Source organism: Helianthus annuus, chromosome 12, assembly GCF_002127325.2.
Source record: "Helianthus annuus cultivar XRQ/B chromosome 12, HanXRQr2.0-SUNRISE, whole genome shotgun sequence".
Lineage (NCBI taxonomy): Eukaryota > Viridiplantae > Streptophyta > Magnoliopsida > Asterales > Asteraceae > Helianthus > Helianthus annuus.
Window position 1 is genome coordinate 37240774 of NC_035444.2, and position 23018 is coordinate 37263791.

Consider the following 23018-nt stretch of genomic DNA (forward strand, 5'->3'; position numbering starts at 1 on the left):
TTGTGGGCATATCGAACGGCCTACAAAACTCCTATTGGCACAACGCCTTACCGGATGGTGTATGGTAAGGGTTGTCACTTGCCAATGGAGTTGGCACATAGAGCACATTGGGCGATTAAGACGGTCAATGCGGATTATGATGAGGCGGGTAAGTTGAGAAAGTTGCAATTGAGCGAGATAGAAGAGATTCGGGATGAGGCGTACGAATGTGCATCGGCCTATAAAGATAAACTCAAGAAAGTGCATGATGCAAAATTGAGAAAGAAAACATTCGAAGTGGGGCAAAAAGTTTGGTTGTATAACTCAAGATTGAAAATGTTCGGGGGCAAGCTTAAAAGCAAATGGATGGGTCCGTACGTCATTCGGAGAGTTGGGAGATTTGGTGATGTAGACATCCAAGACGAGCAAACATTGAAACAACAAACGGTGAACGGTCACCGCTTGAAGCCGTACTTGGAGGGGAACGACATCAACAACTTGGAGCTTGACAAAGCGGGCTACATCTTGCGCCCGGTCGATGAGGAACAACCATGAGAGGCCCAGGTTTGGTAGTGTACATAGTAGTATTTTGTTTTGTTTTGTTTTGTATAATTTGCACAATTGCCGTATTTCTTCGAAATCCGTGTTTGAAACAAGTGTGGGGATGTTCGGGTCACGAATTACTCTAACATTGTGTTGAGGACAACACGGGATTTTTGAGGGGGTAGGGTAATTTTTACAAGTTTTTGAAAAAATTAAAAAACATAAAAAAATCGAAAAAATTAAAAAATTCTACAAATTTTCACTTAAAAACTCAATTTTTGGCGAAAGCAGATTTGCCCAGTTTCCACCGTAAATAACGGTGAGACCGTAATTTACGGTGGGAATGGGAAAAATTGGGGCTTTACGGGTTTTCATTACTGATTTACGGCGGAGAATTGAAGTCCAGGTCTCACCGTAAATTACGGTGAGACCGTAATTTACGGTACGGTGAAAATTCCTTTCCGTCGTTTGGGGTTCCGGCTTATACATAAAAAAAATATAATAAAAACATAAAATCACGTGAGTATACCCTGGCCACACAATCTTACTTTCTCTACCACCATCCATCTCTCTCTCAAGACCCACAAGAACTTCTTCTTCCCCAACCTTCAATCCTCCATAACTCCTTCAATCCTTGTCCAAACTAAGTGAAATCGGAGTCTATCTTGACTAATTTTTCACGTAGTTTTTGATTTTGACAAGAGATTTACAAGAAAACGCTGTCTTTGGGTCCGAATCCCAAACCCTAGTTCGAAATTTTTTGGGGGTTTTTGGAGTTTTTGTTTCATAAGCACTTGTTCATCTTCAAATCAAGGTATGGAAGTTTAATTTGTGTATTTTGATGGTGCATTGTGAAGATTGAGGTTATTGATGTTTGTTCATACCCATTTGCTTGTTCATAATGTTATTTGCTAATTGTCTTGAACATGAGTATGGTTGTAGATGTAGGATGTCTAATAAAGTAGTGAACTTTTGGGGGATTTCTACATTGTAGAGACACCATGCCCAAATTTTTGAAAAAAAAAAATTTATACACTAATATTTCACTAACATCTACAACCATAGTAACAAGCAAGTGTGGGGATGTTTAGGAGGAATGAGCCTAATTTTGTGTTTGCTTTTGTTGATTGTCTAATGTGTGTAGGAAATGGCTAAGACGAAAGAACAAGCGGGATCGAGTTCATCATCATCAAAAGGGAAAGGCAAACAAAAGGAACAACAACCGCGAAAAAGGCAATATATGGGTCGTATAAGTGAAAGCGAGAGTGGGAGTGAAGAAGAAATGGAGTTGGATCCAAGTGAAAAGCCGGTGTGGAATTCGGGTCCGTTAGATGATCAAGCAGAGGAGTGGCAACCGACACTCTACCATGACAACATGAATAAGTTGAAGAACAAGGCGGCGGCCTTCATTTGTGAACGAGAGGTTCGGGAAGTGGAGTTCCAACAGTTTGGGGTGTTTGATAAGTTTCGGGCGCTAGGATGGGAATCGGCGCTTAAATGTTTCGATAAAGACAAAAGCAACTTGTTTATGACCGAGATACAAGAATGGATGGCGACCTTGAAATGTCACAATTTTAACAAGCCGTCACAGATGAAGTTGATTGGTGAGGTGCATGGGGTACCGGTGGAGATGTCATTTGACACGTTAAAGAAGCTCGGGAAGTATGATAGTCTCCCGGCTCGTGAGTACATGGTTCCCACTCTCGATGACCTCTTGCTTAAACCGGAGAAACATGTTCGATGGAATGATATGTTGGCAGCAATATTTTTACCCAGTAAATACAGTGGTATTCTATACCGGAAGAATTTAAAAATTGAAGCTAAGTTGTTGCATACAATTTGTCTTCTCAATGTCATTCCAAGAAGGGGAGACAAAGGGCAGGTGAGGTTTCCGGAGGTACCCGTTCTTTATTCGTTAACGCATGGGGCTCCACATTTTCCGATACGTTATCTTATGATGAACCACTTATGGATCTGCCGGAATAAGTATGGAAGAGACATCGTCCCGTATTGTCGAATAATTACGGGATTGATGAAACAACAGAAGGCGATAACATCTGAAGATCGGGGAGCAACAAAAAGGCACCAGCCTTTTACGTTGGATAAGTTGGGGAGTGTTTGGACGTATACTCAGACGGAGCGTTATCACAAGTTAAAGTCGGAAGGCCAAAGGTGGAGAGCTCTTAAGGCGAATGCGAGAGATTTGTTACCGGGTGAAGAGGATGAACCCGAGAGTGAAGCAGAGATCCCAAGCAGGGATGAAGATTATAAGGAGCAACCGCAAGATGGGGTGAACTTGAATGTGGGTCAAGGGGGTCATGGTGGAGGTTACGGTGGTATGTTTTACGATTATGCGCAACAATCTTATGAGCCGGGTTGGGCTTATAACGGTACAATGCAAGAAGTGATTGAAAGTCAACGTCCTCCGGCATCTATTTTTGATACATGGTCGGGGTCGGAGAGGACGTTGTATGATCAAAACACGAGGAATAGTGCAAGTATAGAGCGGTCGTTAAAACATAGCTTTGATCGCCAAGAGTCGTGGAACCGCACATTGGTGTATTCCCGAGAGGTGGAAACGAATAATAGGTACTTCGACGATCAAGCGAGGAGGATGCATGCAGATTGGCATGCCGGAAGGCCGGTTGTTGAGGATCCACAACTTGTGGACTATGCCTCGTTACCGCCTTATGACGGTAGTGTCTCATATCCGACTCCACCACTTCACCACTCACAATGGATTGACCCGAGGCAGCAAGAGGGAGCCCAACAACAAGGAGGGAGTAGCAGCGGCGCATTTGGATTTGGAGAATGGAATGACATGATGTCATCCATTTTTGGACCTCCAGGACCACGCTACTATTAGTCAGGTGGTATTCTCTCTTTTGTATAATTTGTGCATAGTTGTAGTTTTATTTTGTTTATGGTTGGGCGGTTGGGTGGTGTATGATTGTTTTGTTGAGTTTGGGATGGTGCTCGTTGGTGGTGTCATGTGTGTTTTAAAAAAAAGTAAAAAAAAATATAAAATGAAAAAAATACAAAAAGAAATTTGTGGTTTGAGTGAAGAAGCTTTTGTTGATGTTGAATGATTTAGTGATCAAAGCCTCCTAAAGCCATACATTGGGGTCAATGTATCCCAAGTGTGGGGATGGGGGGAATTTTTGAAGTTTTTGAAAAATTTTGAGCCAAGCGAAACGATGTGAGAATTTGAACGCCCTAATTTAACCCCAAGTTGGTGCACCGGCAACCCTTGATACTTTTTTCATGCTTGGTGAGAGTTGTAGCCACACTTGTACATAAATAATGATTGTCTTTGATGAGAGTGGCTACGGGTGGGGGTGCATTAGAACTTGAGCTTGAATGCGATTTGAGTCCTTAGTTAGACATGAATGTATAAAGGATAAGGGCATTTAGGTAGCCTCGTCGTTGGTGTGAGCGAGTGTGGGATTTGGGGGGTTGGACCTCATAAGTTATATATATATGAGCATGGTTGCGAGAGGGGCGGGGGTTTGGACATTTAGTTGCCCATTTTGTGCCTTAAAAGTGTTGGTGCACCTACGTCTGCTGACTACGTCTTCCATCAAGTCTTGAAGTTTGATCAGATTGAAAATGACATGAAATCCTAGAATTAGTGATTTGTATAGGATCGCTTATAGATACATGTTCTAGGACCGCTTTTATGTCAAGATTAGTCAGGATCGCTCATGTGTACTAGTTTAGGATCGCTTATTTGGCACTATGTGGACCGCCTTTATGTACATGCCATATAAGCGACCCAGATACTCTATATATAGGTTGGTAGAGCGATCCAAAAGATATAGTTGATGGTGTATTGTTCCGGTACTCTGCCGAAGTGCTGTCTGATCGTGTAATCTTTCAAGATATCAATACAACAGCAATATTAAAGTGAATACAGCTTCAATTGCACCGAATTATTAGTTTCCGCCTCTTAATTCGGACACGAACTACTCTGAACGACTCAAACAGGTCGACAAACGATCCTACAAGTGGTATCAGAGCTCAGGAGGAGGAGTTCTTGCCATTTTAGCTGCTATTCTTCTGATTTTCTACACTTTCTTCACTTTTTCAAAATTTTTCACGGTAAAACAAGCTCAAAATCACACAGTGCACTCGGAATCATGAATTAACAAATCCTTGAAGTTTTCAGAACTAAAATCGACGTAGAAACCAAGATTTTAGGTGGTTCGCTTTTTCAGATTCGCACAAAAGGTGACATCAGCATCTGAATCGCTCCAAATTACGTGTCTGGACCGCTCCAAGGATCAATTTTGACTTCTGGATCGCTCCAAATTTCAATATTGGACCGCTCATTTGACTGATTCTGAACCGCTCATTTGACAGTTTTCTGGACCGCTCGTAACAGTTGGACCGCTCGAACTAAAACAGTTGAACCGCTCGAACAGACATTGTGTGAACCGCTCGAATGAACAAGCTTTTGGATCGCTTTTAGTGACATTGTTGGACCGCTCGAACGATTAACTGTCTGGACCGCTCATCTGGATTAGTTTGAATCGCTTATTTGGAAATTGTCTGGACCGCTTATTTGGACATTTAGTTATTTCATTGGACCGTTGTTGTGAACTGATTGATAAAATTTGAAAATTATTGAAAATTTTTGAACAATTTGAAAGATGGATACTGATTTTTATAATGCCTTTGCTACCCCGGCCTCGATTACTCAAAGTGCTTTGATAGAAAATGAAACCGGAACGTCTCAGAAACCACCGAAACTCATGGATATTGATGATTACAATGTGTGGTCGGAACGATTCGGAAATTGGGTTGAAGCTTATCATCTTGATGCGTGGGAACACACCGAGGAACGATATGTTAAACCCACAAAGGACAATGTTGTGAATGGTACTCCGCTAACACTTAGAGAGATGAGTACTGCAGATAAAAAGAAATATCGAGATGAGAAATTGATGGTGAGTCTGCTTTAGCAAGCTATAAAGGAAGATATCTTGATACTGCTTCAACATGACGGAACTGCATATTCTATTTGGACAGAGTTGGAAGCAAAGTTTACGGGAAGTGATGATATGTTAAAGAACAAAATGTCTCTCATGAAGAAAGAATTCGATTTGTTTCGTGGTTTAAAATCTGAAAACACCAAGCAAATTATTGATAGATATTGTAACTTGGTGAGAAATATGACAAAACTTGGCATTAAGAAAGATACTGATGAATTAATTGAAAAACTTGCAGATGCCCTTCCACATGAAACATGGGGAACATTTCTGATGATGCTAAGATCTAACAGAAAAGATTACAGAGCTATGACCTTGGGAGATTTTATCAAGCATTTGGAAGCTCAAGAAATGGAGCAGAGAAAGATTGCTAGGATGAAGAACTACGATGGAGAACAGGATATCAGTCTGTACTACAAGCATGGTGCTACTGATTCAACAAAGTTCTCCCCTAAGATCGAAACTGCTTACAGTGTTAAAGATTCTACTGAAAAAAAGACATCTCAGGGATCAAGCAACAGCACAAGATTTTCATCTTTTGATCCTAACATTTCTGTAACAAAGAATGGTAGAAAACTTCAGTGTAACATTGTGTTAAGCCTTGAGAATGATCAAGACTACACTGAAGATATTGCAAAAAATCAAATGTCTTTGTTAGGGATGATTTTAGAGTCTTATAGTTGTTTTGTTGCAGGAAAGATCGGAAATCCAATGCTCACGAAAGAGGATTACGATCAAATTGATGCTGAGGAAATGGAATTGATGGATATAAAATGGTGTATGGCGAGTGTGATGAGACGCGCTGAAAAGTTCAAACAAATTACTGGCCGTGATGATTTTCGTGATGCAAACGTTTCAGCTTTGGGTTTTGATAAATCCAAAGTTACATGTTTTCGTTGCAGGGAGAAGGGGCATTTCAAGAGGGAATGCAAAAACCGTGAAGCTACCGGTGCCCAGAATCCTTTTGGAAACAATGATTATCACAAGAAGGCCATTTATCATCAAATCACTCAACCAGCACAGCAGCATCAGGCACAAACGGCTCATGGAAGAGATGTGGCTGATAAAAGAGCATGTGTTGTTAGTCAGGGAAAATATGATAATTTTACCTAGGAAAAGTATCTTCCAAAAGATAGCAAAGTGTGTCTAGCTGAACAAGATGATGAAAAAATGGCTAAAGGTTTTACCTTGGATGATTTTTTTCCAGATCAAAATCTTATGGCCAAAGAGATGTCTAAAAACACTTCTCATGCTTTCTTTGCTAATGCTTATGATTTGAAATGTGCAGAAAGATGCAGAAAAGTCATGGAAGCTGCTGAAGAGAGACGAAGAAAGATCATAGAGGAGGCTGAAGAGGAAGAGAGATTGAAGGAAGAAGCAAAAGCTGAGAAATTGAGAAGAGCTCATTTTTTAAATTCAAGCAGGACAGTCAAAGAGGTTCCTGAATTTGAGATTAAAGTGGATGCTGAACCAGTCTTGGTCCAAGAAAAATGCATGAACTGTGATTCGCTGATTAAGCAGAACAATGAGCTGTTGCACAATATTCACAAGTTGAAGGAATCGTATGATACAATGAACAGAGAAATCAACAAATATACAGATTCTGATGGTGAACAATCTGAAGCTATGAATACTTTGAAGATAGCTTACCTAAGACAGCTTGATACGGCAAACTATAACATTAAGAAATGTGCAGATCTCGAGCTTGAGTTGGCAACATAAAAGATAGAAACTGAGAAAGTTAAGAAATTATTAGACAGTTACTCATGTTCTACTTTTGTTGTTGACAGGATTTATCCAGTTGTGAAAGATTTGAAGACTTTTGAAGAAGTGAAGATATTTGAAGAAGAAAAATCAGTGACAAAAGATGAAGAAAATTTGAAGGCTTCTGGTAAGAAACCGAGTGTATCTTATAACAGATGTCCGCCCCCGGTCGAAAATGGATATTCACCTCGAAATCCAAATTCAGAAAGAGTCAATCCAGCGATCAATTTGAAATGTGAGTCTGGGTCGTCAGATAACTTACCAGAAAGTATTGATGTCACATATACGTCATCAGACACTGATCATGAGTCAAAGTTGATAAAAAGTATGGTCGATCAGGTGTTAGACACAGATGACAATGAGGAATCAAAACCGGAGTCCAAACCTGAGTCAAAGTCTGGGTCTAGTGCGTCAAAGCAAACAGTCAAAAAGGACAAACGGGTTTATGATAAAGAATTTTTACTTTCAAAATCTAATTTGAATGATGAATCGGTCAAAGTGGCATATACTTTGAAAGGTTCTGACAAATTATATTCAGATGAAAGTTTTCCAATAAGAAGTGTTAGACTTGAAATGATTCACAAGGTTTTCAAACTAACAGAAATTAATATTTCTGAAATAAAAGATTTCAATCTTAATGGAAAACCAAAACAATACACTTCAAGAGATCAACAGAGAATTAACAAGAAAATGGGTTACAATTGTGGTTATAGTTTCCAAAAGAAACCAAACCATGATCGTAATTTCAAAAAGAAAGGTCTTGGTTTTATTTCACAGAAAAACTATAAAAATGAAAAGGTTTATAAACCAAAAACAATGTTTGTTGCAGGAAAAACAACAGAAGCTGAAAAAGAGAAATCATTCAGAAATTAGACAAATCAAGAATTCCTTGCTAAGAAGCAAGAGGGCATGAAGAAGAAAGAAGACCCGAAGAAGGTTGAAAAGAGATCTTGTTTTCAGTGTAAAGTTGTGGGTCATGTTGCGAAAGATTGTCCGAAGACATTTCGACCAAAACAAGAGGTCTCAAGAAAAATGAAAGAAAAAGTTGTTGAGAAGACTGAACTGTCAACCCGGAAATTCACAGGCTTTGAGAATTCGACTTATGAAAAAGGAGAATCTTCAAAGAGTGCTTCCAAAAGAATAGAAAATGCTACAAATCAGAAATGGGTTGTAAAAGGTTCAGGTAACAAGTCTGGTGATGAATCTGATTCCATAAAATCAGAGGAGCCACGTGTTGAGAAAAAGATTGAAAAGAAAGTTCAGAAAGTGGACGATGTGAATTTTCCACCACTAAATGCTAAAAATTATAAATCTAAAATCGGAAAAGTTGAAATATCAAATCAGTTTTATTCCGACAAGAAGAAAATTGATGTTGAAAAAACTTTCAATGGAAATGTAAAACGCATCTTTGGAAAAATGGTCAGTGGTAAGGCCCAAAGCATTCAGGATTTTTATGCTTCCAAAGGATGGGTTTACAGGTCAGTTGAAAGAAACAATGAAAACGATGAGGTTACACCCAAGGAAGGTCAGGCTTGGGTGGATATATTTTTTCAAGAATGAAAACCTGACTTGCCGGAGATCCCAAGATAGTATTGCGGATCATGAATCGGCATATTTCTAAATATGTTTGTGAAGTTGCAGGACTTGCCGGAACTCCCAGGTTTGTAAGCGAGGAGTAGGAATCGGCACCTTGAGAATTCAACCAAAAGATGGTAATTGGTTGAAAAAACAGGTTTGATAAGTTTAATTGCTAAATCTACAAGTGGTTGTATGGTAGTGATTGGTGTAGATCTTACAAGTGGTTAAATCAAGGTCATTGAATTGGACTTGATTTAATTATCATTCAAGTATTTGGTAAACAAAGTGATGATTTGAACCTCATTTTATAAAAAGTAAAAACAACTAAACTTGTTTTCCGGAAAAACCATTCTGATTAAAACAAACTTAAGTGTTTTGAAATCATTATGGGAAAATAGTTTGTTGTGAGGGGGAGTTCTGATTGTTTAAGCCAAACGGATGGAGAATTGAAGTGTTTCGATATCAGTTGTCATGTTCTGTACAGTTTGTTTTCAATTTTCTTTAGATTTATTTGAATTTTAGGGGGAGTAAGAATTTTTAGAAAATCCAAAAACATCAGAAAATTTGAAAAAGAAAAAAACATGATAAAATTGAAAAATGAGTTTTGTTGTTAAGAATTTTTAGAAAATCCAAAAACATCGAAAATTTGAAAAAGACAAAAACATCATAAAATTGAAAAATGAGTTTTGTTGCGTAAAAGAGGAAATGATAGTACGTCAGTGAACTATCACAGCACGCTAAAGAATTGGAAAGTCAAAATGTGATAAACAATCTTACTGCGGATGTGTCAGTAGATTTTCGCACATTTAGTAAATTGAAACGAGATATAAACCTAAATTTAACTTGCTTGATTCGTGGGTAACGATTCTTGGATATATGGGTAACCCCCGAAATCTTGTTTGAAAGGTCCCGTATTCTGAGATACTAGGTCTTTATGCTCAGTGATATCTGGGGTATTATTCCGGGACTTCTGCTGTATGGAAATACTGACCTAGTCCCCGAATAATACTTTCTGCAAAAAGCTTTGAAATATAAGCGCCGCCCTCAGCAAACTGATTAAACAATAAAATTGGTAATCTTTGCTGTTGTAACAAAAGATCCTCTAAAGGGGACTCACCAAAAGTCGAAGCCGTCATCTCTCTGCATATACGGAAGTATCGACCTGAGCTCTCACGGCCCTCGCACATTACCCCTTTACAGATATCATCTGTGGTATACTCACCTGTAAGACTGAATATTTGGGATCTGGATACGGGAGTATATTCAAGTGGAGTGATACACAATTAAGTTTAAGTCTTTAAAACATTAATATCGTATCTCGAATCGATTGAAATTTGTGTTGAAAATTTTAGTGGACAAACATACTGACAATCTAGGTAAATTGTTTAGAACTTATCATGTAATCAAGCTTAACGGTGTTTGTGATATGCTTCAAAACTGATATGATCCTCTTGCACAAATTCACAAAAATATTGTTTGTAAATATTTCATTTCTACGTTTATTTTTATTCAAAAATCCAAAAAGATTTTCAGTGTGTTTTAGCATAAATTTTAAAAAATCAAAAATATTTTCGACAACTGGTGTTGAGATGCTGATTTTTGAAATTCAAAGTGCTAAACTTGAAGAACTGGTTTGGGGAATGTTTGTGTGTAGATGGCAAAGTTGTTTTGATAAAAACCAATAATTATTTCTTGAATGCAAAATCATTACTGTATTGGTTCAACATAGTTTCTAATTTGTTGAGAGGTTTTAATCTTTGTAGAAACTTATGGATGGGTAGAGATTGTGCAGGTATTAAAGGGCCAGGTTACGATCTTGAACCTGTCAGGAGCCTGATTACGATCTCAGAAACAGTGAAAGATTGAATTCCAGACTACGATCCCAGCTGTGTGAGAGGGGGAGTCTGAAGACACCGTGTTAACATTCAAGAGAGAAGAGTTTGTTGATAATGGAGATAGAGAACGAAGATTCTTGGAATGACAGATATTTCAGAGGCAGATTGTCGACTGATGAAGATTGTAGATAGATATGTGCGAATGCAGTCTAGAATGATCTATGAAGACAATTATGAAGACTCCGTCAACATCCGAGGGGGAGTCTGTTGGTGCACCTACGTCTGCTGACTACGTCTTCCATCAAGTCTTGAAGTTTGATCAGATTGAAAATGACATGAAATCCTAGAATTAGTGATTTGTATAGGATCGCTTATAGATACATGTTCTAGGACCGCTTTTATGTCAAGATTAGTCAGGATCGCTCATGTGTACTAGTTTAGGATCGCTTATTTGGCACTATGTGGACCGCCTTTATGTACATGCCATATAAGCGACCCAGATACTCTATATATAGGTTGGTAGAGCGATCTAAAAGATATAGTTGATGGTGTATTGTTCCGGTACTCTGCCGAAGTGCTGTCTGATCGTGTAATCTTTCAAGATATCAATACAACAGCAATATTAAAGTGAATACAGCTTCAATTGCACCGAATTATTAGTTTCCGCCTCTTAATTCGGACACGAACTACTCTGAACGACTCAAACCAGGTCGACAAACGATCCTACAAAAAGCCTATCAATTGTTACCCCTAGCTACTTACTTAAAATTTTACCCAAATTTGACTCGGTCTTATAAGTGTTAGTGATAGTATTAGTAGATTTATTAGTTTGAGGTAGATTTATTTAAAGCTTTATTGTACGGTTGCTTGCTTTGAAAAAAAAAATGAAGTTTAATTGTCTTGTATATAGTAGTTAAGTTTGTTTGTTTGTTTGTTTATTTTTGTAATAAAAAGACCGGGTCGAATTTTCGCTACTTCATATATATCCCATTTCATACCTATACACCTAGCCACGTTACAACCTTGAAGTCCCTTTGATTTGCATTCATGTTTGGCACTTATAGGAGAAGTGTAGGTCCCCTTGAGTCTTACGGATCGTCACAGAATCGTCTATCTAACCTAGAGTGCGGAATCCTCTAGATCAGATTGTAGCAGAAAACGTGTAGAACACAGAAACAGCAATTCCAATCAAACCGGGTTTTATTGATTATCTATCAAGACTGATTACAATCAATCAAACCCTAACCACAAACCCTAAATTCGTCCAAGCTAACTCTCACGAATTTCAAGGTCACTCAAACTCTGTTTTGACTGATTAACCTTAACCCTAATGTCTAACCTTGTTTATATAACACAAGGTTTACAAGTGGGCTAGGTCAAACATCATGGGCTGCGAATTGGACAGGCCCAATTCGCCCCCATCACCCAATTCCTTGGGTTTAGTTAGCCCAAACATAACAACTAACTATTACAAAGCTAAACCCGCTAACTGTTTATCGTTTAACTAATTACAAGATATCCAAAGACCAAATCCAAGCTGTTGTCACAAACATGCACCAACAAACTCCCCCTTGACAATAGCTTCATAAAAACTTTGTCTTGAGTCAAAACTTTGTCTTCGGTCTTCTTGCAATCTTCAAGTAATCTTGCACTGTCTTTGGTCTTTGGATAGCTTCAGCTTCAACGGCTTCTGTCCGCAACAGACTGTCAGCAACAGACTCCCCCTAAGCTGATGCATCCAATCACCAAATCTTCAACACGTTAGCGTTTGAGTAAACTCCAGTTCAGCATTTGCAAAGCAATCTTCAAACTCTTCAAACTTGTCTGCAATTTAGAAAGGAGGTTCTACCATGCAGCCAATCAAACTCTCATCTTCACACTTCACAGCAACTTCTCAGCAACAAACCGCTTCAATCTGAACACTATAAAACCAACATCTCGAGAAACCATAAGAATTTTTTTAACATAAGTTAAATAAACTATTATTTTTCAAGAGATAGTTAAACTGTATCACAGATTAAGCCTTTTCAATCTATCACCAACACGCAAAACTTTTTGTTCAACACACAAGAACAACCTGTCTGATTGAAAATTTTGAACTCACTTTCTAACACCGTCTCCCCCTATCAGTAACAATTCCTCCACGAATAACAGTTTTCCGTACGTTAAGAATTTTAAACAAAAAAATGACACTATTTTTGGATTTTTATATTTTCTGAAAGCAAATAAATACAAAAGCAATAAACACTCTATTTTTGTGAGAATCACTGGTAAGAAGATCATATCAGCACAATCAAACTGTTTCACACTATTAGATAACTCTTTATTTAATTTCTCATGAAAAGCAGTTCAAGACGATTACCAGTATGTTTGTCCACTTAAACAAAATGCATGAACATTTCAAGTACCATTACCATATGATACGTTAAGGTAATTTTATTTTATGAAATACGAGCGTGTCCCACTTCAGGATATACCCCCACGATCAAGGTATGCACAAAGATTCATCGTAGTAGGTGAGTATACTGAATTCATACATTAAGATATCCTGACTGTGTCTAGGTCTGCATTTAAACTGTTTTATCATGGTTTAATTGCTTAACTATGAACACCCAAATAAATACTAATCAAATCCTGGAAATATAAACAGCACACTCTATCATGCAAGTATCTTCCCTACCACATATTTCACAAGTCCAATCCAGAGTTCTGAAATCTTAACTGGGAATAGGTTGAGAAGAGAAAAGAATAGATCTTAGTAGAGATGGTATAATATACAGATCAAATGAGATTTTCTCAGTTTGATATAGGTTTATTGGGTTTCTTTTGGGCACTAGAGGGCCTCTTTCGGGTGTATTAGATCTATAGTGCGACAACGTACAGCTAGGTCAGCATGTATCTGGATGCAGCAGAAGTTGTCGTTGCCTAGCACCTCCAGGTCAGCATATATCTGGATGCAGCAGAGGAGGTACACGACTTTTTTCAGAGAAGATTTCAGAATCAGATCAAAATTGTGTGTATCGGGAAATATACAGACATTCAAATAGAAATGAGCTAATTCCAAGTGACTATCTTTCCTGGGGTCATGTACAATTTTAGTTCTAACAGACAGACAGCCAAGATATCCCTAGATAAAACAACAGTATAAAGACCCAAAACTTCAGATTTTGGCAATCTATCAACGCAAGAATTAAGGTCATTAAACCATACACCACTAATGTGTTCCCCACTCATATTCAGTTCATTTAAGTTTATATCACATTGGTAAGTTGATTATTTCATGCTTTTTGCCTACTGGTACATCATATGATGAAGCTGCTATCACACTTAAGCAATGTAATTTCAAGTTCAGTGTGACAGTCTAACTTGCTAATGTACTATCATTTCTTCTTTTCCACACAGTGAAATCTCATTTTTGATTTTCTATTTTTTTTTTATGTTTTTGATTTTTTCAATTTTTTTTATGTTTTTGATTTTTATGAAAAGCAGTAAAGTATTTACAAAAATTCTTATGAAAAACCAGTTATTCAGGATTCCTCATCCCGTTGAGTTCGACTAAATGTTCAAAGCGAGCCCTGTCAAATGCTTTAGTATAAAGATCTGCCAGGTTATCCTCTGTGTCGACTAAGCACTTTGAACTTCAATTTAAATCATTTAAAAAATATATATCAACAATCTCACACCCCCCGCCATGTGCCTAGAGCAGCCACTATCAACATAAGTTGATAATCCTCCTTAGCAGCTCCTGCACACACTAACTTAGAAATTAGTTAGATTGGGGGACCCAAGCCTTAATGGTCTTGGGTCGTCCAAATTCACCAACAACTGGAACATCCATCCAATATCCATTACTCCTAACTGGAGTCTTGGATCTTAGACCTGTTGGAATTTGATTTTGATTTCCACTAGGCCTTTGGTCCTGAGGGTTCCTATATACATTTGGACAATTTGACCTTTGGAAATTTTGATTTTGATTCCGAGAAGCATTATTGTTATAATTTCTAAAGCCATTGTTATAAAAATTTCGACCACCATTATTTTGGTATCGATTTTGATATTGACTTTGACCTCTGAAATTATTTGAATTAAAATTGTTCATTTTAGGTGAACTGCTTCTAGGTCTCTGATATCTGCTTGATGGAGATCTAGGCTGAAATCTTTGTTGATTTCTTTGAAAACGAGGAACTTGAGGAGTTACTTTTTCAGCCTTATCTACACCAACAGCAACATTCTGTGGTTGCTTGGGAGCAGATTTCTTTGGAGAATTTGAACCTTTCTCCTCACTCACCTGTGCTTCATTCTTTTTGTTAGGACAGCAGCTAGCTACATGTCCCTTGGTGTGACATTTGAAGCACGATCTCTTTTTCGAAAACTTATTATTGGAAGTTTTTGAACTAGATTCAGATTTCACATTATTGCTTGACCCAACCTGGTTCCCATCCATAACCTCGTCAACTTTTTGCTTACCTTTCTTTAAAGGACAACAACTCGCCACGTGCCCTTTGTTGTGACATTTAAAACAGGATATTTTCTCTTTGTTTGATCCCTTTTTAAATGTGTTGGTCTTGTTGTCTTCAGTATCCTCATCCAATTTATGAGGTGTACTGTTAGACCCAACAGATTCTTTCAAAGAAACTGGACTACTTGGCAAGTCCACAGCTATCGGATCCACTACATGTGCAGTGGTTACAAATTCAGTTAGCTCATCTTCAGTTGGTAAAAATGAGTAGTCAGAAGATGAAGCTTTAGTAAACCCCACCCCTGTTTTATCATTACTTCTTTTTAAACCTTTTTGAATTTGAGTTCTGACTAACGAAGAATTCCCAAAATTATGTAACTTCCCTTGAAGTTCTACAATTTTGGCTTGTGCATCAGCCAATTCTGTGCACTTTTCTGAAAGCTCGTTAGTCTTTTCTTTCACAGTTTCACGAGCCAAATCAATGACCTGTAACAGTTCATTGACTTTGCTTGTTAAACTGCTAATTTCCTGTTCATTTGATTTTAGTTTTTCTAAACAGTTTGACTCTCTTTTAATCAAAAGAACATTTAACTCTTTTCGGTTTTCCAAATCAGCTAACAGAACGTTGTTTTGCTCCGATAGTCTGTCAACTTCACCCTGTAGTTCAGTGCAATTATGACACGTATGACCTACAGGTTCTGGTGTTACCTTCACCTCTGTTGTAAGTTCACTCACACCATTCATGCACTTTGAAACTTCTGCAGCCTTCTTCTCAGCCTTCTGTTCAAGAGCTTTCTTCTTCTCTTCCTTCACAACAACTGCTTCTTCATCTAACGCACGATCTCCTACACTCTGTCTTGATGAATTCTGATAGCGTTTTCGTAAAGCTTCCCACAGATCATAAGAAGTCCCATAGTGCTTGATGGTATGTTTAATTCCCTCAGGCAGGGACATCTTTATCACTGCTAAGGCTTTCTTCTCAGCATCAACCATCAGTTTCTCAGATTCATCCATCTTGTCATAAGAAATCACTTTTGTCCTTCCTTCAACACGACGTGTAGGAGCCATGTATCCATCTATAATACAATACCACATTCTGGTATCTTCGCTCTTCACAACCAATTCAAACTCCTCCTTCCAGACATCATATTCGGTAACATTTGTAAGCTTTGGCCACTTCTCGACATTGTCCACTTTAATCATCTTTAAACACGTTTTACCGTAACCGTACTGATAATGTCACACCCCCAAAATCCACCCGCGGATAACACCCGCTTCGAGGGCGTGACTGACCAGGATCTAGCCACCAATTATACTAAGCATTGGTTAATATTAAAGTAATACTTACTAACCATACGATTAGCAAATATCAAGTTCAGAGTTTTAAGTTCAGAGAAAATGTAGCGGAAGCATAATTAACAGTTTTGGACATTGTTCGCAAGGTAAACATAATAAATGCCCAACACACGGGCAGACGACCACTACACATCCCAAGCAGCTGCTCCAGTCACTGGCCACCTGCAAAGCATGCAGTAAAGGGGTCAACAATAATGCTGAGTGAGTTCACTAGTTGTCCAGTTTTAATTACCAAAAACTCGTTTCACCAGTTAATTTATCCGTTTATACATGCCATGGGGAGCTACCCCAAAAGTTAGCGACTAAACTGTTTTTCCAATACCGAACACTAGGTAACCGTTTGCGTTTCCGCAGGATGCCCCGATGTCAATGTTCTATCATCATTGACGGATGCCTGAGTACATTAGTTCACGACCGATCCCATACCATGGCACGGTGTGAGGCTGGTAAAACCTAAATAGCGCTATCAACTAATAACCCGTTCGCCTGGCACCGGCGACTAATCGGTATTATGTAGTAGGGACTTGAGTGATAGAGTTGCGTTTAGTGCCGTTAGTTGCAATCCGTATAAACAGTAATTAACTAAAAAGGTTTCCCAATACAAGGGAAGATAAAGTAAGTTTGTTTCCCAATAACTAGGGAAGGAGTGTAGACGGTATCCCCTTTTCAAGGGGATAGGGTTGTTTCGGTCTCGTGTCCCAAACCACCGGGACGCATGCTTTTAAGTTGTGAACTCACCTTGGGTTGCTCGGTATGATACGTTACTTGGTTAAGTGTGTTGGTCACCACGTCCTAACATGGTTACCAAATAGGGGTCAAGTCGGGTACAAGTAAACACGTCTAGCATACACGTATACAAGCAGTTGACAGGCAGAAACACAAACAGTAACATGTATACATACAGTAGCAGATCAAAATGAAGTCCAGTCAACAGGAGGCCCAACAGTTGAAGCCCAAAACAACAAGACAAACGGTCAAGGCCCAATAACATAAAACAGCCCAGTCGAAACTAAGGTGGTTGCGACTCGCAACCGAGGTTGCGACTCGCAACTGCGGTCTCGGTCCGTCATGTTTTGGTTACGACTCGTAACTGGAGATTGCGACATAGCAGGTGTGGTTGCGACTCGCAACCAGGTTTGATGCATGCTGATTGCGACTCGCAACTGGGAGGTTTCGACTGGTCACGCGTGGTTTCGAGTAGCAACCAAAGGTTGCGACTCGCAACCGTGATAACTTGCATGGCAATCCCTTCTAGAACCTGCAGACTTGTACTATCCAATGAAATTGCATTTTCATGTAAATGTTGTACTATTTCCACTAAAACATGTTTGTTGGTCGATTTGTGCACCAAATTGGATCAAAATCAGCATTTTCAAACTATTATACACATTCAAACTGTTCTTCATTCATTCAATAAAACTTCAAGCATTTAATCAAGAAATCACGAACTATAAATAACCCGAATCCAAACAGGAAGCTTATAAAACCGTGTATCATTTCTTGACAAGGATTATAACACCTATCCTAACATAGAAATCATACTTGTTAACAATCAAATCCTAAGAACATGCAATTCTAACCAACCCCTTAACATATATATTGGATAACCCAAAACGATGATCAACAAAACATCACCTTCCTTAGCATAAATATGAACATACAAGCCTAATATTCATACTAAAACTTCTAATCACATTAACAAGCATAAAACCATAGCAATCATCAATAACCATGAACATAAAAACACTAACCGGTTACTCGGGGTTGAGAGAAAAGGGGTGTTCGGGTGGTCTCTTGGTTTGTCCGATCTTCCTTGTTGATAGCTCACTTGATCCGAGAGATATGAAGGAATGGGGAGATGATTTTGGTTGCTAGAAATTTAGGGTTTTAGGGTTTAGTGAAGAAGATGAGAGGAGAGTGTGAGAAGAGAGTGTGTAAAATGATTAAGGGAGGTGGGGTTGGGTTTATATAGTGTTGCGAGTGTGGGCTTGGGTTGGGTTTAATTCCTACGAGGCCAAGGCCTAGCCGGCCCATTACTAATGTTCACTCGAGACCATGGTCTTGAGTCGGGTTGCTTGTGTCTCGAGTCGGGTTGCTTGTGGTTTCGGCTCATATGTATTACACGCACACATATATATATATACATATCTAAATACACCGACACGTAGATACACACATAACATGTAACACGAAAGTTCACGGGTTTTCATTTAATAAATATACACACGTAAGTTACATCGAAGGATTGTTCGGGAAAGTCCGAAGTGTCACATTATCCCCAAGTTTTAGGAACTTTCGTCCCGAAAGTTAAGGCAGCCACTGTCAAGCTAGTGTAAGTGAAAGCGTTTCGACGGGGTGTCACATCATCCCCCCGTTAGTTTGGAATTTCGTCCCGAAATTCGTTCGTAGCTTCAGCGCTGGGGTTTTCGTTAGGGAACAACTGGGGATACTTGTGCTTCATCTGGTCTTCCCGCTCCCAGGTATACTCTGGGCCACGTCGCGAGTTCCAACGAACTCGTACAAGGGGTATCTGGCTACGTTTGAGGATTTTGATCTCTCGATCAGTGATCTCAATCGGTTCCTCAGTAAAGTGTAGCTGTTCGTCAATCGTCAGTTCCTTAAAAGGAATCACAAGTGTTTCATCCGACAAACACTTCTTCAGGTTGGATACGTGAAAAACGTTGTGTACCGCACTCAGTTCTTCAGGCAGGTTCAATCTATAAGCAACCTTACCGATCTTCTCGGTAATTTCGAATGGTCCGATATATCGTGGATTAAGCTTGCCCCGTTTACCAAAGCGAACCACACCCTTCCAGGGTGAGACTTTAAGTAGAACCCGGTCACCGACCTGGAATTCCAATGGTTTCCTACGCTTATCAGCGTAGCTCTTCTGACGGTCACGAGCTGCCGCCATACGTTGTCTGATCTGGGCAATCTTTTCCGTTGTATCTACCACCATCTCTGGGCCCGTGATTTGACTATCACCGATTTCCGCCCAGCAGAGAGGTGACCGGCATTTACGACCGTACAATGCCTCAAAAGGTGCTGCCTGAATACTAGTGTGGTAGCTGTTGTTGTAGGAGAATTCTACTAGCGGTAGGTGCTTCTCCCAGTTCCTGCCAAAATCGATCACACACGCTCTAAGCATGTCTTCTAGAGTTTGGATGGTACGTTCGGACTGTCCATCCGTTTGCGGGTGATAAGCAGTGCTCATATCCAAACGTGAGCCAAAGCATTTGTGCATAGCTTGCCACAATTCCGAAGTAAATCGAGCGTCTCGGTCTGAAATAATCGAGGTTGGCACTCCGTGCCTCGAAACTACTTCCTTTAAGTAAATCTCTGCCAAGGTAGAAAACTTGTCCGTTTCCTTAATAGCCAGAAAGTGTGCGGACTTGGTCAATCGATCTACGATTACCCAAATAGCATCATTTCCGCGTTGAGATCTAGGTAACCCTGTAACAAAATCCATGGAAATTTGCTCCCATTTCCATTTCGGGATTTCTGGTTGTTGGAGTAGGCCTGCCGGCTTCTGGTATTCTGTCTTGACTCTCGCGCAAGTCAAGCATTTGCTGACGTATGTTGCTATGTGGGCCTTCATACCAGGCCACCAATACGTAGTCTTCAAGTCGTGGTACATCTTGTCCGAACCAGGATGTACTGAGTAGCGGGACTTGTGGGCTTCATCCATCACGAGTTCACGTAAATCTCCAAGGAGTGGAACCCAGATACGCCCTGCTACATAGTAAGCACCATCTTCTTTCTGTTCCAATTGCTGTCTCGATCCTCGCAGAGACTCAGCCCTGATGTTTTCCGGCTTCAATGCTTCTACTTGAGCATTCCGAATCTGGGTAGGGAGGTTAGACTGAATGGTAAGTTGCAGTGCTCGCACGCGCTTTGGTACGGTGTCCTTTCGACTGAGGGCGTCTGCCACGACATTGGCTTTGCCCGGATGGTATTTGATGGCGCATTCGTAGTCATTCAAGAGTTCGACCCATCGACGTTGTCTCATGTTCAATTCCTTTTGCCTAAAGATATGCTCGAGACTCCTGTGATCGGTGTAAATAGTGCACTTGGTACCGTACAGGTAATGCCTCCATATCTTAAGAGCAAAAACCACTGCTCCTAGTTCCAAGTCGTGCGTCGTGTAGTTCTTTTCATGCGTCTTGAGTTGTCGAGAGGCGTAGGCAATAACTTTCTCGCGTTGCATCAACACGCAACCGAGCCCATGAATAGACGCATCGCAGTAAACCACAAAGTCGTCAGTGCCGTCAGGCAACGAGAGAATAGGAGCGCTACAGAGGTTATCCTTAAGCTTCTGAAAAGCAGATTCCTGTGCTGCATTCCACTTGTAGGCGACGCCTTTCTGAGTAAGAGTCGTGAGGGGTTGTGCAATCTTGGAGAATCCCTGAATGAATCTGCGGTAGTAGCCCGCCAAACCCAAAAATTGGCGAACTTCAGTGGGAGTCTTAGGCGTAGGCCAGTTCTTTATCGGTTCGATCTTAGCGGGGTCGACGTGAATTCCGTTCTTATTAACTACATGGCCGAGGAAATGGACTTCCCGAAGCCAGAAGTCACATTTAGAGAATTTGGCGTACAGTTGCTCGTTGCGAAGGAGTTCGAGGATAAGGCGTAGGTGCTGTTCATGCTCTTCTTGACTCTTCGAGTAAATCAAGATGTCATCGATAAACACAATCACAAATTTATCGAGGTAAGGTTTACATACGCGGTTCATAAGATCCATGAACACTGCAGGTGCGTTGGTCATTCCAAAAGGCATAACGAGGAACTCGTAATGACCATAACGAGTCCTGAACGCAGTCTTGGAGATATCTTCATTACGAACTCTCAGCTGATGATAGCCTGATCGCAGGTCAATCTTTGAATAGTAGCTCGATCCTTGCAACTGATCGAATAGGTCGTCGATGCGCGGGAGAGGGTAACGATTCTTGATGGTAACTTTGTTCAACTCACGGTAGTCGATGCACATTCGGAATGTGCCATCCTTCTTCTTGACAAAGAGTACTGGGGCTCCCCAGGGTGATGAACTAGGACGGATAAATCCTTTATCCAATAGTTCCTGTAATTGCGTAGAGAGTTCCTTCAGTTCTGCAGGGGCTAAACGGTACGGTGCACGAGCTATGGGTGCTGCTCCGGGAGCTAGCTCGATTTGGAATTCGACCTGACGGTGAGGAGGGAGTCCAGGTAGTTCCTCAGGAAATACCTCGGGATAATCGCGTACTACAGGAAAATCTTCAATCCTCTTTTCCTTTTCGTGGGTGTTGGTGACGAGTGCTAGGATAGCGGTGTGCCCTTTCTGCAAACACTTCTGGGCTTTTAGAAGCGAGATAATGCCTGTGACTTCTCCACCTTTGTTGCCTTTGACGATGAGGGGTTGACCAGAACGGCGAGGTATACGAACTGCTTTCTCCTGACAGAGGATTTCAGCGCAATGTTTGGATAACCAATCCATGCCAATGATGACGTCGAAGCTTCCGAGTTTAACAGGGAAAAGATCGATACTAAACGTGTGGCCAGACAATTCTAGGGTGCAGTCGTGGATCACATGCGTGGCCTCGATGTTCTTACCATTAGCTATCTCGACGGTATGCTTAGAACTTAATAATGCGGGCGAATGCTTAAGTTTCTTACTAATGCGAAGGGATACATAACTGGCATCGGCACCGGAATCAAATAACACAGAAACATAATGATCATCAAGTAGGAACTTACCCGCCACGACGTTGGGATCGTTCCTTGCTTCTCCAGCTCCAATCACGAAAGCTCTGCCCCTTGCATTTCCAGCATTGTTATTCTGCTCATTGTTCCCAGCTCCCTGATTGTTGTTGCGATTCTGATTCAGCTCAGGGCAATCCTTTCGCATGTGACCTGTTGCCCCACATTTAAAACATGCCCTGTTGTTTCCCTGCTGCTGCTGCTGTTGGGGTTGTTGCTGATTCTGCCTTGTTGGGAACTGACTTCTACAATCCTTTGCCTCGTGCCCCATCTTGTGGCATCGCTGGCACTGACCCTTGGTACATGCCCCATTGTGGTGCCTGTTACACTTGTTGCACTTAGGGTAGTTTCCCCGGTAGCCACCCTGTTGCTGAGCGCCTTTGTTGTTGTCAGTTTTCCTTTGCTGAGCTGGGGCTTGAGTAGGGTTAGCATCCTTGCCCTGATTTCCATCCCACTTTCGTTTGCCATCACTAGAACTTCCTTCCGCAGCACTGATCCTTTTGGGCAATCTGCCCTCTTCCACAGCCTGATCCGTGAGTTTGTGAGCAAGTCGAACGATCGGCTGAATGGTAGTGTGGTTAGCTGAAGTCACATGGCTTCGAATTTCTGGAGCCAGACCCTTGATGTACAGTTCGATCCTTCGATACATAGGTCGAGACATGTTTGGACAAAGAGCAGCATAGTCATTGGACAGCTTAGTGTAGGCCTCAATCTCTGACCCAACCATCTTGAGTTCATAGTACTCATTCTCCAGCTTGTGGATGTCATCCCTGTGACAGT